This window comes from Lepidochelys olivacea, assembly GCF_965140295.1.
Source record: "Lepidochelys olivacea isolate rLepOli2 genome assembly, chromosome: 23".
NCBI lineage: Eukaryota > Metazoa > Chordata > Testudines > Cheloniidae > Lepidochelys > Lepidochelys olivacea.
Genome location: NC_140433.1, coordinates 4800193 through 4820553, shown reverse-complemented (window position 1 = coordinate 4820553; position 20361 = coordinate 4800193). Strand labels below are relative to the sequence as shown.

General features: G+C 40.0%; 1 protein-coding gene across 1 annotated transcript in view; it reads left to right on the top strand.

Annotated features, from left to right (window-relative positions):
* Positions 1 to 20361, top strand: part of ARHGAP35 (Rho GTPase activating protein 35) — a 110066-nt gene that overhangs the window by 11929 nt on the left and 77776 nt on the right. The window lies entirely within an intron of this gene.

Genomic DNA, 20361 nt, shown 5'->3' with positions numbered 1-20361 from the left:
AATGGTTTGCTTAAGTGTCCATAAGCCAGTCTGGAAGTCACAACCCAGATATGGTCAGGCTGTCAACTGGTATAATGGGAATTTCTGCATTATTTTACAAGCATCTATCTCTGGATCTTTGATACTAAAGTATAGTAACATTAGCAGATAAACTAATTTTGAGCTGCCACTTTTCAGTTTTGGTTTTGGGAAGCCCATTTTTATAAAACCTCTCATTTAAATAGATGCTGTGATTAAAGTTGAGCTAAATGAGCAAATAGACTGAGGTGAGAAATGGGTGGTAATTCCATTAAGCTTTAATTTTCTACTGCCGCATGTTCCCTTCCCTTAAAACCTCCATCTACCTTTAACATAAGCCATATCTCCACTGGGACTGAAACTTAGTTAACTATGTTTAACTCAGGTCCAACTAAATTGGTATTTAACACAGTATGACTGCCCAGCATGGATGAGGCTAAATTATTAGTATGACACTGTTTTCTTTTTTAAAAAACGTGATTCTTATGCAGTTTTGCCTCATCCTTGCTGACTTATGAAAGCATGTTAGGAAATAGTTTGTTGAATTTTGCTTTAAACTTGAGTCATAGGTAGGAATCTTAAATCCAGTTTAAGGGAATATAGATAATGGAAAAGTTTCTAAGCTGAAACCAAATTAAAAAGTTTAAAATGCTTTTCTTCATTTTTGGTGAAATGGCAATACCAGAAGAGGGATACCACCCTCATAATGGAGAACTTCATGCTTAATCCTGAGAAGTAACTTGTTGGTTTGTGTTCTGAATCATTAGGTTCGAAATCCCTTATGCATTTTTAGAACACCTTGTGCCTGTAGGATACTCTAGTTACCCCAAACCCAGGGTAAACAAATCTGGAGGTGAAATAGCCGTTTTATTCCCTTCATCGTTCAAATGCAGGTACATCTCACTTGAATCAAAATTCATGGAGCACATTCACTTATTCTGTGAGTCCAAGAAGCAACACTAACTTGAGCTTTCTGCTAGTCTGTAAACTTACAGACATCAAAGGCTTCCAAGAGGAGCTGATAGAGTGGTGAGTTTCACAAGACTCATTGTCCTGAGAGACTTCAGCATCAATATGGACACTCCCTCTGATATAAGTCCCAAAACTCCAGTCTGAACACTGCACCCTGGGTGTTTCTAAGATACTTCTGCAACTCCCACCTGCGGTTGGCCATATTCTGGATGGGATTCTCAGGTTGCATGTGGACGTAAGAAATGCAGTAGTAATTGTGTGTTGCTGGTCAGACCACTTTCTCCTCTATGTGGAAATAAACTCTCACTGCTGCAGTGAAAGAAGAAATTACTACCACTGTCTTTCCCTGAAAGCTTTTGGCTCCCCCAGTTTCAAAAACTTTCTTATGGAAAACACCCAACCAAGTGTCTAAGGAGTAGAAACTTAGTGAGACAGCACAACTCTTCCTTTACTACTTTTATAGACTTTAGCACTGAAGCCCCTTTCCCACTCTACTGCCCACACGTATTGTCAGGGTTCTCAGGTGGCAAAGTAGGAAGGAAGAAAACTTGTGCATCAGTGTCAGAAAACATAGTCTGATACAGACACCAGACACACGGAATTTCCACAAGTCCATGCTGTTGTCAGAAAGGAAACAGCTCGCATCTCTTCTGCTTTTGAAGCAGTAAAGTCTTGTCCTGTGGAGCTTTGCTGGATGATAAATTGCTTTGTAAACTCATGCTGCCACCACTCTTACCCTAGAATGTGGCATCTGCCTTTGCGAGGAATTGTTTCACAGAGGAGATCACCCGTATGTGGGATGGGTAAGAAGTAAAAGCCGAAAGCAGGCCCAGAAATACAAGAATTTGACCCATTCACATGAAGTAGGCATGGAATCATTACAGCCGCAATGTGAGACTCTGCGTCCTTCCCTTTCTGGATGGTAAAGCTAAAACATGTAGTTGTCTGACCAGTATTAAAGAAAACATGCTTGATGCTAAAGTCTTCACAAACTACAGTCAGAGGCTGCCTTCTCTTTTCTAAGAGAGAGTGTGTGTGTGTGTGTGTGTGTGTGTTTGGCAAAACCTTGAGAACCCCACAAGGCTCAGTCTTCTTACCCAGATTGTTCAACGTCTGTGTAAAGCTGAGAGTTGGTGAAATAAATTAGGTTGAAGTGCCAGCAATTCACGTCAAAACTAGTCTCTGCATCTTTTTTGCAAATAGTCCCATCTCCCAGCCTTGTGAATGACTAGCCAAAATCTTTTTAGGGTGAGGAGCAGCTTGTTAAAGTTGACCCCTGCCAGATAGATGATGCTGCTAGGGAAAGGTAGTCACTTTGAAGAACTTGCCTCATAACAACCCCCGCTATAGATGTTCTCCGATTGAGGGTATGTCTACACTGCAGGAAAAAAACAAGAACAGAGAGTCTGTGCCCTCAACTGACTTGAGCTTGCGCTGTGAGGCTAAAAATAGCAGTGTGGATGTTCCTACTAAGGCTGGAGCCAGGGGTTTGAGACCCTTGTAAGGTTTCAGAGTCTGGGCTCCAGCTGGAGCGGTAATGTCTACACTGCTTTTTTTGGCCCTGTAGTGCGAGTCCAAGTCAGTTGACCTGGGCTCTGAAACTCTCTACTGCAGGAGAGTGGGTTTCAGTGTAGACCTACCCTAAGTCACTTCATATCCATGGGATCTTTTTGGATTCCTGAATGTAACCAAATGGCCAAATATTCATAGAAGCAAAAAATTTCCATTTCCATTTCTGATTGCGTACAAGGTTGCTCCCTATGCTATCAGAAATCAATCTGTTCTGTGGTCCATGTGTTTGTATAACCTCCAGGGTTGGTTATTACAACTCATATCTAGAAATGAAGCTCTGTGCTCTTAGAGCTTTTTAAAAATTAGTACAAGACACAGTAGCCCTCCTATTGTAATGTGTTTACAATTTTCTGTAAACTCATCATCAAGCCCTCCATGGGATTGGCCCAAGCTATTTGTGAGATCTCTACTCCCTTCACAAGAACACCCACAAGAATGATACGTCACTGCAGTAATGAAACTATCAGCCAATCTGGAGAGGCTTGAGGGTATGGGAGACAGAATTTTCACAGGAGTTTTACCTGTGCTATGGAGCTCTTGCAAGTGATAACAATGACCAGAGAACTGGCCACTCGGACATAATTGCAAAATTCATGTCTTCAGTTAAGCTTTCCTTCAGTTTTCTCATACCTATGCATACAACGCGCTGATTCATGCAAACCTAAACAAGCAGAAAAACTCCAAACGAAATCTATAAACTAATCAAGCTACTTTTGCTTGCATTGTTTCTGTACTTAGCTCTTTGAGAGTTGCTTAGTTGCCACAGAGATGGGGACAATGCATTGTTGTTAACTGTTTTGCATATAGCATAAATGTCCAAAGCTTTTGTGAATCCTGATATACTCTTGGCCAATGTCTTGTGGCCTGGGATTACTGAGTGTTTTTTTTTAAATCCTTTTATCAGTTTCAAATTTGTTACGTTATAACTCTGTCTGGTATCCCCTTGTTCTTGTATTAGGAGTGTAAATGGAGCGTGTGAAAAGCCTGTTAATCGTTCGTTATTTTTTAAGAAGTGCTAAGATAAAATTTTCAAAAGCACGAAAGCTCTATGAGAGCTAAGCAAGATTTAAGCTCCTCAGTGCATGTCACTTTTGAAAATGGGACAAAGTCAGGCTCTTTAAAAAATGTTACCCCATATCTTTATATCTTTTGCTTACAGAAGTCTTTCTCTTCTGTTAATCACTTTTTGTGATCACTCTCTGGACCTGTTCAGTTTCTGCTGAGTTCTTTTTGGAACAGGTGACCATAACTGAACGCAGTATGCAAGCCGAGGGAGTACCATTTGATTTATATAATGCAGTTATACATCAAGTATTCTCCATTTCTTAACAGAACTTAACCTCTTGTTTGGTTTGTAACCATTGAGACTATGTTATGTCCTATTCCCTTCCCCATCCTGTAGTCTCAAGGAAACCCTGATTCTCTAAAGTGAAATGTAACCCTGATAACTGAATACAAACTCCAGAAGTACTTGGGTGTTACTGTGATGGATATGTTAGCAATACCTAGCTTGGAGTAAATGTAATGTGTGCAAATGTCTTTCATGTTGTGTAGTTTTTAATAAAAAAAGAAAAGGAGGACTTGTGGCACCTTAGAGACTAACCAATTTATTAGAGCATAAGCTTTCGTGAGCTACAGCAAGTGAGCTGTAGCTCACGAAAGCTTATGCTCTAATAAATTGGTTAGTCTCTAAGGTGCCACAAGTCCTCCTTTTCTTTTTGCGAATACAGACTAACACGGCTGCTACTCTGAAACCTGTAGTTTTTAATGTGGAACATAAGTGACAATTACAAGTTGGGGGTTGACCTCTGGGAGGGGCACTGACATACTTGTTTTTTACATTAATGCAAAACATACCCTTCTAGTGACATAGGATACTGTTGAAATGAATCTCCTGCCTGAAAGTTTTGTTAGCTTTAGTGGCTTCTACCTTAAATATATTGCATCTAGTGGATTGTTTTCTTACAGCCTAAATATTTGTTGCCTGTGCTGATGAAAGCTTCAGAAGATTCTTTTTGTATGAAAGAAAATGTCTCTAGCCACTTGTCAATTGCTCAGTTCCTGTTCCTGCTAGCAGAGCTTTTCAGTAGCTCAGCTATTAAATTTATGGCTGTCGGTTCAGTAGCTAAAACCTGGTCATTATCTATGTGATTATAGTTGCAGGGGTCTTAAGTAATCATTAGGAACAATAGACTTACCTGTCTCCTTGAGGAACATCTTTGTCCTGTGAACAAACTGGTGGAGGTGCAGCTTCCAGATTGAGAGAGACTGCTTAACTAGAGCCTGTTTTCTTCCATTCAGAGAGTTTTAATGACCCAGCCAGGGGAGGAGTCCAGGCTGCTTGGCTGTTGACTGAGTATTCCACCATCTGAGCTGTGAGATATTATATGGCACTTAGATATCACAGTGATAGGGTCCTTAGAAATGTCTGAGATAGCTAGCTAGTAGCAGAATACCTCAAATTATTTGCTGTTGCTGTGACTTCTAAATGTTTAGGGCATGATTCTGCCACTCTTACAGTACCTTACCCTGCAATTAGTCCCATTAGAGTCAGTGGGACACCTTGCAGTTAAATATTACTCAAAATGACTAAAAGTGGCAGAATGGGCTCTTCATTTTAAGTGTTCAGCTTGCTTGTTAGTATGTTTTGAAGTAGAAATCAGGGCTTCTGTTATCAGTTGCAAACAGCAGGTTCACTTACAATTTTTTTTTTTCCCCAAAAGTCTAGAGTAAAGAATCTGAGTCTGTTGTGCAATCTGACATTTTATTTGGCAGCCATGTAGATGCAGACTCTTCAATAACAAGGTCATTTCTGAAGAATATTTAGTGGCTGAAAATTTGGGATGTTCTTGTTTGGTAATGCATATAGTTTTGCAGCAGCTTTGTTTAAAATGTAACTTTTGGTCTGTAATGGAAACAAAATTCTAATTTACTGTTACATTAGATTGCAACACTGGACTTAGTGTGACTAGAGACTGGAACACTGCAAAGCTCTAGCTATTTGTACATTTTTAGATGCTGCTCATTGGAAGGTGTTTTTGTTTGTTTGTTGAGTTTTAGGGGAAAGCTTGATAGTTAAATGTATTTAATCCACTTAATGACAGGCCGGAATCCTTATATCCCTCCCCTTGTTTTCATAGCTCTGGAATGTGGACAGATGACTTCCAAAGTTCAGGTAATAATTTATAATGATGCTGCTAGCATGACTTATCAGGGTTTAACTTTTTTTAAAAAAATCCCTCAATATATGAGAATGGAAAACGAGATATGAAGTTTCAGTGTTTTCAAAGCACTTAATCAAGGTGACTTAACTGGTTCAAAAGCAGAACCAAGGTGAATTATTCATTCCTTAATGCTATGTTAATTTTAGGGTTCTTTTAATTTAAAACAATCACTTTGTTCAAAGGCAGCTAGGTTTATAGTTAGATTTTATATCTTCTATACAAATTAAAACAGTATTAACTGAGTAGGTGTTGGGTGAAGTTCTGGTATTGGTGAAAGCCCCATTGCCTTGGTCATTAAAAATTATACTGCACAAAGTATTCTAGGTAATAGTCTTGTATGGGCCAGAGAGTGTGGGGCGAACAAGAGTCAATCTAGATGACTTAAGAGGTTTCTTTTATCTTTTTATTTCTATAATACTCATAACTGCCAAAAATATAATGAAGGTACTGTTCATTCATATCTGATAATGAAATCCATCAATAGATACTCGGAATTTGAAGGATTCTTCTTAAATTTCAGCTGTGTGTTGCCCCCGTAATAGCTTAATAAACTTTTAAAGTGAAAGTAGTTCAAAACTACACTAACATGTTTAAAGGCAAATAGAACAGGAGTACTTTTGGTGCCTTAGACTAACAGATTTATTTGAGCATAAGCTTTCATGGGTTATAGCCCACTTCATCAGATGCATAGAATGGAACATATAGTAAAAAGATATATATACCTACAGAGAACATGAAAAGCTGGAACTTGCCATACCAACTCTAAGAGGCTAATTAATTAAGATGAGCTATTATCAGCAGGAGAAAAAAAACTTTTGTAGTGATAATCAAGGTGGCCCATTTCAGACAGTTGACTTCACATGGTGAAATAGATTCAATTTGTGTAATGACCCAGCCACTCCCAGTCTCTATTCAAGCCCAAGTTAATGATATCTAGTTTGGAAATTAATTCAAATTCAGCAGTTTCTCGTTGGAGTCTGCTTCTTACTATATGTTCCATTCTATGCATCTAATGAAGTGGGCTGTAGCCCACGGAAGCTTATGCTCAAATAATTTGTTAGTGTCTAAGGTGCCACAAGTACTCCTGTTCTTTGTGCAGATACAGACTAACACGGCTGCTACTCTGAAACCTGTCACTATGTTTAAAGGCCTGGTTTTTGTGTTACTATTTTCATGTTGTTTAGCATGTACACAAGGGTTGAAAGCAACATGGCAGGGCTTGGTCATAGTTGTGCCCAAATATACAAAGATAACCTAATAGCATTGCGAGATGGGAAAAATGGTTTTCTGCACTGGAGTGGGGCATCTGTGCCTCTTGGAAGCTGAGGCCACTGTAGAAGTACTGTGGCCAGCCACCCCTCTATGAAGGCATTTTTGCTGTATAGGAAATAGCCTATTACCGTCTTGGTGTGTGGCTGTTGAAAGAGAAATAATATCAATACGGTCATTTTTAGACTGCTGATTAATTTTGTTCCTTTAGGAATATGATGGCTTTTGTGCAGAATTGCCTGTGCTTGTGTGCTTTTACTTGAAATTAGAATTAACTCTTAATTCACTTTTGTCACTTTTTCCACTTTATATCTCCTGCAGTCTTTTAATAAAATTGGAACTAGTCAAACTCAGAGCTCAGGTTTTGGGTCCAGTAGAGGCTGGGAACACTGTGGAGGAAGCAAGGCTATGTTTTTTGGAGAAGGAAGTGCCTCCTTTCAATCTATAGCTGTACCACCAGAGCCCACGTTGGGCACTGTGGGAATCAAGTACAGCCTAATGCAGACTTTGGGGAGGTGATATTATGTTAAATTGAGCTCCCATAGATTGCAATTGCAGGCTGATCTCCAACTTTGTCTAGCCAAAATCATTGAAAAGTGGTGTGTAAGCTCCAGCACCTAACCTGCTGACCTAGTAGGACCTTCACTAAGCTGTCATGGGAAAAGAGGGAAGGTTCGCTCAAGGATTGGTAACTGGTTAAATGATAGGAAACAAAGAGTAGGCATAAATGGTCAGTTTTCAGAATGGAGAGAGGTAAATGGTGGTGTCCCCCAGGGTCTGTACTGGGACCTGTCCTATTTAACATATTCATAAATGATCTGGAAAAAGGGGTAAACAGTGAGGTGGCAAAATTTGCAGATGATACAAAACTACTCAAGATAGTTAAGTCCCGGGCAGAGTGCAAAGAGCGACAAAAGGATCTCTCAAAACTGGGTGACTGAACAACAAAATGGCAGATGAAATTCAGTGCTGATAAATGCAAAGTAATGCACACTGGAAAACATAATCCCAAGTATACATAAAAAATGTTGGGGTCTAAATTAGCTGTTACCACTCAAGAAAGAGATCTTGGAGTGATTGTGGGTAGTTCTCTGAAAACATCCACCTAATGTGCATTGGCAGTCAAAAAAGTGAACAGAATGTTGGGCATCATTAAGAAAGGAAGAGATAATAAGCCAGAAAATATCATATTGCCTCTTTATAAATCCATGGTACGCCCACATCTTGAATACTGTGTGCAGATGTGGTTGCCCCATTTCAAAAAGGATATATTGGACTTGGAAAAGGTTCAGAAAAGGGCAACAAAAATTATTAGGGGTATGGAATGGCTTCCGTATGAGGAGAAATTAATAAAACTGGGACTTTTCAGCTTGGAAAAAAGACAACTAAGGGGGTCTATAAAATCATGACTGGTGTGGTGAAAGTAAATAAGGAAGTGTTGTTTATTCATTCTCATAACACAAGAACTAGGGGTCACCAAATGAAATGAATAGGCAGCAGGTTTAAAACAAAAGGAAGTATTTCGTCATATAACGCACAGTCAACCTGTGGAACTTCTTGCCAGAGGATGTTGTGAAGGCCAGGTCTGTAACAGGGTTCAAAAAATAACTAGATGAGTTCATGGAGGATAGGTCCATCAATGGCTATTAGCCAGGATGGGCAGGGATGGTGTCCCGAGCCTCTGTTTGCCAGAAGCTGGGACTGGGCGATGCGGGATGGATCACTTGATGATTACCGGTTCTGTTCATTCACTCTGAAGCACCTGACATTGCCATTGTTGAAAGACAGGATAGACCTGTCAAGGATAGATGGACCTTTGGTCTGACCCTGTATGGCCGTTCTTAAGTTTCAGGCAAGGGTATGACACAGCTTTGGGTGGTGGCACTGGACAACCGCTATGGATAAGATGAGAAACCTTGGCAATCATACTACATTCTGTCTACTGTGGATCATAAGGAGTGCCTGCTTTCTGAATGACCTTGCTGGGGTAGATGGAGCAGTAGTGAACTGCCTTCAGTCATTCCCTTCAGACTAATACCAAAGAACTGTGGTGGGCAGATGTCCCTTGTTTTGAAGGGCCATTATGTGTGGAGTCCTACAGGATTGAGCCTGGGTCATTGCCCTTCCCCCACACTCACATTCATTGGGGCCTCTTGAAGATGTGGGTGATGGCAAGAGCTCTAATGCACTAATATGCTGGTGACGCCCAGCTGTACATCTCCTTTTAGTGGACACACACTGCACTGTTACTACTCGGCTGCTGGCGGAAGAGGGAACTTTATTGATTGAGGAACAGAGCATCTGGGCAGTGTCCCAGCTACTAGTCTGAGACTTTGTAGCCGTCAAGGAAGAATTCCCTCTCTTCCTCCAAGAATCTGTCAGGGAATACAGATCTGTGAGTGACTTGGGAGTGCAGATGAGAGTCAGACTTTAAGGCCAGAAGGGACCACCAGATCATCTAATCTGACCTTTGGTATATCACAGGCCACCAACACCATCAAACACCTGAAATTAGACCAAAGCATTAGAGCCCTCAGGAGACTTAAACTTCTGTGCCACAGGCAGCGAATAGGAGGAACCAAGGCACACCAATATCAAAACCTTTCTGCCTGTGTGTATATGTGTGTGGGGGGGGGATAATAAGCAAGATCTGAGGAAACTGAACATTGACTAGACTACCACTTGTGGAGGGGGGTTGAATGGCTCCAAGGAGGGACAGCGGTAGGGAACTAACTGCCTTACCTGGTGGGGGCTGCAGCATGTATCGTTCAATTGCTCCTCCCCTATTGTCTTAGCGGGAGTCACCAGTGGGAAGGAAGCAAGCCCCAGACAGGTTTCAGAGTAGCAGCCGTGTTAGTCTGTATCCGCAAAAAGAAAAGGAGTACTTGTGGCACCTTAGAGACTAACCAATTTATTTGAGCATAAGTTTTTGTGAGCTACAGCTCACTTCATCGGATGCATGCAGTGGAAAATACAGCCCCAGACAGTGATCCCAGCTTGGTGCTGCTTCAGATAATCAGAAAGCACCCGCCCACTCGTGGTGTCCATACACTACTGTTGAGAAGGAGTTGCCCGATCACTCCTTCAGGCTTGTAGCCCAGTCACTTGTGGGACAGTGTCTCCCTTCTGCTTCTCTTGAGATGGATCCCTGGAGGGAGTAATAGAACACTTGTTATCTGCTGCATGTTTGTGTGCCCATGTAAACAAGAATGACCCTTGCTCTGTCTGCAATCAAAAACGGAGGGGTATGTGTACAAAAATGGTTGGTTGGTTAGTTTTGTTACTTTAAATTCATGTTTTAGTACATAAACCCTGTATTTTAATTGTGGCTTCAGGGTAGCATGTGGGGGAAGTTGGTAGACTTTAATTGGGTAGATGGCTGGCTATTGAGGTTTTGCAGATGCTGCTTTCCCCTCCAATATTTCAGTGATTTTTTTCACTTGCCTGTATTTAGTCTGGTGTCTGGATTAGAGCCTTAACTCTTCTTTTAACTAACTTTTTTATCTCTAAATGGGCTTTTCTTTGTAACATGAAAACTTAAGAACCTTTCGTGCAGGAATGTATGCAGGACAGACAGATTTGTTCCATAAACTGCAAGTGCCGTAATGAGCTGTTACATTCCACTGGGTCGCTAATCTGCAAACAAGATGTACCTAGTAGATAAGAGAGCAGCAGTTCTTTAAACTATGTCTACATTAGACTTTGTTTCCTTTACATTTCCCACGGGGGCAGTTTTCGGGTACTAGTGCTTGTGTAGACCATCTGCTATCATTTTAACGTGTCATCTAATATTGCTCACAGTAGGTCTAGACCAGGGGTTTTCAACCTTCTTCTCTCTGAGGTTGTGTCGTTCCCCCCCCCCCCCCCCCCAACATGCTATAAAAACTCCACGGCCCACCAATGTCACAACAACTGTTTTTCTGCATATAACAGTCAGGGCCAGCATTACGGGGTAGCAAGCAAGGTTATTGCCGAGGGCCCCATGCCACAGGGGTCACCACAAAGCTAAGTTGCTCAGGCTTTGGCTTTGGACCCAGATGGTAGGGGCTGGGAGCCCTGGGCATCAGTCCCACACTGCGAGGCTTCAGCTTTCTGCCCTGGGCCCCAGCAAATCTAATACTGGCCCTGCTTGACACCCCCCCTTAAACCTGCTCGTGGCCCCTTAGTTGAGAACCACTCGTCTAGACAACAAGGTGGCAGCAATGCCAGAAATCACCAGTGCCTTGTCTATGCAAGTTTTCCCACTCCTGCTACCTTTTGTGGTATTCATGGTGAGAAATCTTGAGAGGTGGAAGGGTGATGTGGGATCCATGATTATCTGTTGCATCACAAACCCATGTTTTCTAAAATACATTAATGTGTATCTTATTGAAGACTGTGTTCTTTGAAACAGGGAATCTCTTCATCTACATGTTTGTGCTGCATTTAGCACACCAGGGACTTGATCCTGACTGGGCCTCTGAGCTACTGTAGCACAAAGCATATTAACTTTGAAATCCAGCACAGTGGTGGAGGTTGATTGAGTTTCTATCTAAAAGCTGGGCACTCTTTTTGTTACAGGCACAGAGTCCTTCAAAAGTAAGGGCCAGATCTTCAGCTAGTGCAGAGGTTTTCAAACTTCATTGCACTGTGACCCCCTTCTGACAACAAAATTTCTACATGACCCAGGTGGTGGTAGTGGGGCTGGAGCCTGAGCCAGTGTGGGGATTGAGCTTGGGCTTCAGCCCTGGGTCTCAGCAAGTATAATGTTGGCACTGGCAACCCCATTAAAATGGGGTCCCGATCTACAGTTTGAGAACTGCTGAGCTAGTGTAAATCAGTGCAGTCTCTTTGACTTGAGTGAAGCTCACAGATTTACATCAGTTGAGAATCTGGCCCTAAAACTTTTACATCACAACCTAGGTAAATTTGTATAAATACCTTGACTAGACAATTGTAATAAATATAAATGAGGTTTATTCTGTATTAACTGCAGCGGTTTGAGTTCTGCGAGAAGGTGTATGTTTTATAACTACGTAAAGGGTTAAATAGGCTATGAGGAAGTTCAGAGACCAGAAAACTGTGAAACAAATGGACAAAAGCCAGGAGTATTAGTGTTGTCTTTGAATTTCCTGTCTTTTGTAGGTTAGAATCATAACCTTGAAGTTCTTTTCAATGCAGTGTATTGTCAGTGAAGTTAGTCGATGAGCAGGTTGTTAGGTACTCTTATCCGCTGTGAATAGAACCTGGCTGATGGGAAGGGCAGTTGTTGCTCTGTTTCTTAGTAACCTTTATGTGCAACATCAGGTGCATAAGATTTGTATGGTTTTCATAGTTTTCGTGAAACTGTTTAATTGTTCATATTGTTAATTCCATGGCTGCTGTAGCAATACGCCACCAACATGGTGTGTGTTAGATTAGGCACCTTGGGTGTTCTGTGAAGCTGAAGGTTGAGTGCCTCCAGGCACCCAAGCACATCAGTACCTTACCACTGCATATGTTGGTGTGCTTAATGTTGTTCCTTAATTTCAGAATTTTTGTAAAACAACAACAACAAAATACTGGGTGTGTGTGGGAGTTGGCTTTCTATATATCTTTCTGCTGTGAAAGTGAGTTTATAGGGAGAAGGGTTAGAAATGCCTTTTCTCTATTTTGAGCCTATAGGTCACTGAACTGAACTATTTTAATTCCTTGTCCTGCCTCCCGTTCCTTATTAGGAACATCTTGTGGCCTAAATGCTACTCATAACTTGCTTTCTGTTATAAATCAAAATGAAATAGGGATTAATGACAAGCTTCTAACTTAGTTTTTATGGCAGAAAATGAAAGTTGTCCTCTGGTCACTTATTGCCTGCTATTTAGCTGGGGTCCTGGGGAAGGGAGGAGGAGAAATAGAAACCTGCACTCACCCCCACCCCTCTCTTTGCCAGAGGAGATAGTATCACTTGAAAATGTAAAAAGATCAGGGTGGATAAAAATCAACGATTTTTTTTTAAAAATCACATTTTTTATTTAAATCGGATTTTTTTATAAAAAGCATTTTATCTAAAGATAGTTTTAATTAAGATACATTATAGCTCAAAGATATCTCCTAATGGAATAGGGACTATACATTTTAATTCTATAGTATGAGACAATATATTCATGTAATGTTTTTAAGAAAAGTTTTGTAAATGAGTTCCAATAGTTCATGGATTAGGGACCCAACCTTATGGGATTCCAGGGACTTCTGTATAGATTATTTAGGTTAATCTTTCTATCTACCCAATGGGATTCAGTGCTCAGTCTAGCAGATACCATCAGAGATGCTTAGTTTTGTAGTTCTCAAACTGTGGATTTCTCTCTCCAGAGATAACATGCTTGTTAACAGAAAAAATGTTTTAAAATAGATAATATATGTAGGTGAGAAATAATAGACTTCAACCCTATTGTCCCTCTGCAAATTTGTGTACACAGAGTCAATCCCTTACCTCTCTCTAAAAGTGCAAAGTTTCAAAAAGTTCAATGAATAGAAGATTGTTGGGGGTGGAATAGATCTGGACAAGGAAAAGTCTGGAGATAAATGTGAGAAGGAAGGGACAGGCAGTAGAAACAAAAGTGAAACTGTTTGAGCAGCATATTCCAGAAGTCTTGAGGTCTTTCTGAGTGTAACCTTCATTGATTTGAGATCTACCATACCATTCTCTCACTAGAAGGGAAAACCTATAATGGCAGCAGGCCGTAAAAGAGACCCAGTTGGGAAATAAGAACCATTCAAGGAATATATGTTTGCTGACGATGTTTTAAAGAAAGTCACACCAGTGAACTGGTGGAATTCACTTAAGCACTTGAATTCAGAGACTGTTGAAGAGGTAATCTCACTTTTAACAGCAGTAGCTTCTTCTGCCGGTGTAGAAAGAGTATTTTCTTTCTTTGGACTAATTCATTCCAAATTGGGAAATCGTTTGGGACCTGAAAAAGCAGGAAAGCTTGTTTTTTCTTTTCCAGATTATGAACAAACAGGAAAATGAAGGCGAGCACGACTGAGTTAGCTGCAGAAGCCAATATTTTAAGGTTTCAGAGTAGCAGCTGTGTTAGTCTGTATCCGCAAAAAGAAAAGGGAGACTTGTAGCTCCTTAGAGACTAACAAATTTATTTGAGCATAAGCTTTAAGTTGCTCATGTCAACCTGGCTGACTTAGGGTATGTCTACACTACCCGCTGGATTGATGGCGGCGGGCAGCGATCGATCCAGCAGGGGTTGAGTTATCGCGTCTAGTCTAGAGGCGATAAATCGACCCCCGAGCACTCTCCCATTGACTCCTGTACTCCACCGCCGCAAGAGGCGCAGGCAGACTCGACAGGGGAGTGGCAGTAGTCGACTCACCGCAGTGAAGACACCACGGTAAGTCGACCTAAGTACGTCGACTTCAACTACGTTATTCAAGCAGCTGAAGTTGAGTAACTTAGATCGATTCCCCCCCCCCACCACCTCCAGTGTAGACCAGGCCTTAGTTGATTTAATTTTTATTTTTTAAAAAAAATATATTTCGTTTATTTTAGTTAAAAACAATTTTAGCAAAAACAAACCTCATTTTAAAAAACCTGAATGTTTAACTAAATTCAAAAATTCATATGCTTGTTCTGTTAAAATATTATGTTTGCTGTTGAAGAAAAAATCCAGAATGCATAACATTGTTTTAGTTAAAACAATTTAAATGTCTGTCTGATGATGATCTCCTCCTAATATAGCATAGCAAGAAAATTCTTCAAAAATTAATGATTAACCTGTTGAATTGGAGATAGTTCACCTCCCAATGACTTCATAAGTATCCTCTTCAATTACCTTTGGTAAATGAAATAACCAAACAATCATTCATTTTCTGATATAGCTGTAAAACTAATCTGAAAAGTTTTCAAAATAAATCACTTTAAAAATGCACCTTCTAAAAATGAAACCTACATCTGAGTTGTGAAGAATACGTATTAAGGTTATAACCAACAAGAATGTACTTTTATGTAGAAATCCATGATTAAATCGAGTCTTCCTGACTAGTGATTTAAATCATGATTTAAATCAATTTGATTTGAATCAAATCCACCCTGAAAAAGATACACTTTATCAGGCTGTTCTGTGAGCTTCAATATATGTCCTCTTCAGAGTGAGATGATAAGGTTTTTATCTTTAATGGCACCCTAGATTTTAGACCACAAACTAAAATACATGTATCAACACAAGTTACAAATATATTTAAAACAATGTATTTTGAAAATCATTTCCTCATCTGTCTAGACCTGTGTTCAGGATTCTTTTGCTGACATCTTTCGTTTAGGGTAATAGACACAGCATCCTGCTCTGTTTTAGGTGTTAGTCATGATGTCAGCTCTTGCTACAGAGAGCCCTCTGAAAGCAGATTTGGGGCAAGTAAAAGTAAAGTGGTTTTTTTTTTTAAAATGTTATATATTTACAATTGTAAGGCTACACGTGTATGTTAATGATCTTAGATCTAAAATAGGATTTGCAATGACTTCTCATCCCTGGGCTAGCAAAACTGTGGTATAGGTGGCTAGAAAGAATGTCATAGTCATTCTTGAACCTTTTAAAATCAACTTTTATGCAATTTTGCGCTTCTGAAATCCATGTTTTCTTCTTCAGCGTATTAAAAATCTAATTTTCAAAGAATATGAAGTGGATCTGATTTTGGGGGGGAGAGAGAATGGCAGAGGTATTTGCAGTTTTTTTGACCTTCATTGTAATAAAGTATATATCTTATGATTTAGCCCTTATCTTTTTTCTTTTTTAAATTAGAATAATATAATTTTATTTGGAAACACCATTTGTGACATGTTTGCCTATTTGAAAATATTCTTCGGTATCAGAACTTTTTGCCAGTGTAAGAAGTGTTTATCTTATCAACTGTTTATTTTTGTAAAAGCAGGAGTATTAAATTTAAGGAAGTACTTAAGAAGTCACCATTGGAATTTGCTTTCATTCTCAGAACAACTTGCTTTTGGAAATGTTAATTTTACGGCCAGCCTCTTTATTTCTGAATGCCTAAAAAATGAGATTTCTCAGTGAAAAATTATCCCCTTTCTACAACTAGCAAGACAAAGGTGAAGAGTGGAATCCTGTTCTGGTTTCTGCATCTGTTACCAGGGAACAATCCAAATGCCTGGAGATTGCGTCATGTTTGCTGTATCAGTGAAGTTGGATTTGCTATATTAAGAACTGAGTTGGTTCAGGATAAATGATGAAGGAACGCTCACAGTTGCCCTTCTTTTTGCTGTTGATTAAGGCTTAGTACATTCCTCCTTTTATTCATTTCAGATTTAAAACATGGCACTTAGCCAAATAATTTCTGAAATTGATCCTCACATACAGTTCTGAAACTTAGTTGTGTTGCTGACATTCTTTTGTGGGGTGGTAAGGAAGCAGACTTCTGTGCAGGCCTATAAGAGGATACCACAGTGATTTTTGTGGGGGAGGGTGGTCAGTGAGGGGGTGCTGCGTAGCATGTGTGGCTTGTAGGCTGCATGTATGCCCTTTGCCTAAGAATAGCCCGTCTGTTGCGTGAGATTAAGCATTTCAAATCCAGATGGTTAAAAGCTTAAATCAGTCTTTCCTAAGATACAAATGACCCATTTCAGAGACTTTCTACACTTGGGCCACTGTGATGCAGTGAGAAAATTTACAACTCTGTGGGGAAATCCTTCCACACTGATGCACCTACAATATGTTCAGCATCAGTGTAATGGCATCCTTTAGTGCCATACTTAAGGGTCATTTGGGGTTTCCTTTATAAACTCTGATTTCCTACAGCATGTAATTATGCACATTACAGCTGGCATACAAATTGTCATTCCTTATTCCAAAAACACCCCTTAAATTGGGTTAATTTGTGATCAGTTTTAAAAAGAACTGTTAGTGAGGATATTTTTACATTAGTTTTGTATAAATACGCTATCCCATATAACTTCATTTAGGGTGTAGGAATACAGAATCCAGTCCTACTATAACAGTGTGGGAGCATCACTTCAGCATTCAGTTTGAAGTAACTCTCAAAACTGACAAGTACCTTGTCCTTCCAAAAAGCTTGAAATGTGCCTGTATCAAAACTTGGGTCCAGGAAACTGATGGAATGCCTTTCTACTAAGAGTCTTATGACACAAAAATTAATATGTAGAAAAGTTCTAGGTGCAGGCTAGTAAAATCTTAATTGTCCAGCAGCTCAGGACAAACAGACAATCCTATCTTGACACGTGTAATATAGTTACTTGTTGTTTACCTGCACTTACATTGTTGGGTATGTTTAATGACTGACACATCTGATTTGGGGCTGTTATTGAGAACAAAGGCCCTACAATGTAGTTGTCCTTGTAAATTTTCCTGTTCGGTATAATTTGATTTGCCTGTCTGACCTGCCTCTTTGCTAAATTTTTCCTTTGGCTTAGTCCCACATACACTTTGAGGTGAGCACGCACAAAACACTATATGTTTCTCCAATCAGTGTAACCAGGATTTTAAAGATCATGTTCGCAGTTCCCAGGAGGGAGCGACATATGATGTAACAATTTTAAAAAGTTACCGTTTTTGGATACCAAATGCATGTATAATATAAAAATACAAATTTGGACAATAATGTGTAGCTTCAGATGAAGGTTTTTCAGAAGTGACTTGTGACTTTGAGTGCCTCAATTTTTGAGTGCCCAACTTGATGCTCTAAAGGGACCTGATTTTTCAGATGGTGGATACTCAGCACTCTGAAAATCAGGTCCTATAAGAGGTACCTGAAATCAGTGATCACTCTTGAAAATCTTAACCCAGTATATTATTGTATGACCTAATTTATACCAGAAGTTATATAGAAAATGCAATGTTTCAGAGTAGCAGCCGTGTTAGTCTGTATCCGCAAAAAGAAAAGGAGGACTTGGGGCACCTTAGAGACTAACCAATTTATTTGAGCATAAGCTTTCGTGAGCTACAGCTCACTTCATCAGATGCATGCAATGTGACTGTTAATGGTGTTGGACAAACTTTTGTAGCGCTCCTTGTCAATCCAATACCTGTGAAAATCACTCAGGATGTTTCCTAGATTTCAGCAGTAACTTTAACATTTTGTATTTCCCCCTGTTCCCAAAGTTAGGGCATCTGGGGAGAGACAGGGAAACCACTGAGATGCCCAGATAAAGACTTAAACTTACTGCAAGCATTCTGTTCAGAGACAAATCTGCTTGCTTATTCTGTATTTTCTAGATTTCCCTTCTCTCTTGAACCTGGGGCCTGGGCTAAATATGGAGTTGCACCAGTTTATCTAAAAGTGTGTTTTTAAACTGATTTAGTTATCCCTGTGTGGATGCTCTCTTATGTTGATCTTCCTTGCATTGGTGAATTCACAGGTGTAAGCCAAAGCCGTTTTAAACAGAATATGTTCACGCAGGTTAAAAACACACCTTAAGGTAAACTGGCATAATTTAGGTAAACTGGCATAACTTGAGATCTTTGTTAGGTAGCTAGCTGAGCCAGATTTGTTCCCTACCTGAAGTTGACATTTTCAGAGACATTAATTGGTGGAAATGTCAGAAGATTGACAAGGATTGGAAAATAAGTAGGTGTAGTAGATAAGCTCCTAGCCTCTTTACATGCACGTATTCTCATTAATAGATGAGAGGATTGCTCCCTTTCCCCCTGAAAATAACATTCAAGCAAAATTTTTCTGAACCAGTAATATGCTGAGCTTTCCCGGAGGTATCAGATCTTTAAATTTAATGTTAAGAGTAGCGGTTCAAAATAATAATAATAAAATTTGGATGGAACAGCAGCTCAGAAGAATAGTTTACATCATACAGTATCCCCATTGTGTCCTTTCACCTATGGACTCTCATCTTTAAGAGTGAAGTATGGTACCTACAAATGTAGAGATCTTCATCCCTCAGCCATGTCCGGTCTTAGAGCAGCTAAAGATGCTAAGGAGAAAATCTCCAGATTTGGACTCTAAGGATCCTGTCATCACTCCTGGTACCTGACTGCCACGGTGTATATTCATTGCTTTTGTTGCTTTTAGATAATATAGCCTGGTGACTCAGCTAATTTTAACCACCTTTTAAAGAAGCTGAATGTGCTTAAGATCAAGTGTTAAGATTGCCTTCTCAAACTCAAATGTACAATACCATTTTCAGATTTACAGCAGCCTTTGTCTATTGTGTAATTCAATCCAACTGAAGAACTTGCAAAACTGTATTATCCAGACATCAAAGCAAGGAAAATATTTTATACTAGCTGCGTATCCAAAGTTCACACTGCTTGGCAACTGACACAGGCAACTGGCAACTTACTATGAAGACCAACAGTGTTACCAGTATACCAGTTATTTTTTCTGTCTCGTTTTAAAAAGCTTAACACATCAATATCATTCTGAGGGTTTTTTTAAGCAACTCCCCTCTCTCACTTCTGCTATTTAAACATATCGCCATACTGAAAAATAGTGTAATTGGAACTGTTCCTTCATTAGGCATTAGTTTAAGAGGACTTCCTTGTTTTAGTATATAAATCTTGATTAAGTATATGGAAATTATATTCTGTTTTATGGAGTTTACTTAGAACTTTTCATTCTCTAAACTACTATGATCCTATTAGATTGAGTCTGTTCCCCTACAAGTGCAGGAGATAATCCTCCTGGTAGAGGACACATCAGATATTAAACGAGTACCATACTTGATCTTAGCTGGAAGGCAAACAGAAGATTTTACATTCTGCTGCTCTAGGAATTATTTTCAATATGTTAAACAGGAATACATATGCAGTGTTTCGTCTCCTTTCCTCTCCTCTCCGCCCCTCCCCCCTTCCTTTGGGGTGGTTGGGCTTTCTCCTGTCTCCAGAACTGACTTTTATTTCTACCCTTCAAGTCTCTGTGTCAGGCTGACTCATTTTTCCTGCAGAGTACTTGCTCCCAGGCTTTCTAGGGTGGGTTACTCCCTTCTCTAGCCCTCGCCCTAAGGCCTTGTGCAAACTACAACTTTTAGCTGAGTTTGTAACCTTTAGTGACATGGCTGACATATGGTTTGTGCCCACACACCACAAGATGTGGCAGTTATAATGATGGCTGGGTAAGTAGTGTCCATCGTGGCTAGGCTAGTGTTTGGTTCGTAACCATGAAAGTTAAGTGTTTTGTCCTTGCCAGAGGCCTAGGCTGGCACATGTCATCCTGTAATCAGTCTGTCACAGCTTTTTGAACTGGGAGCAGGACCCTCACCTGTGTCTGTGTAACTGGTTTGGGTGGTCCTCCCTCCTTCCAGTTGGTGTGGTTGCCTCTTATGCTTATCTTTGTGCATGTTCTCCAGGCACTCAAACCC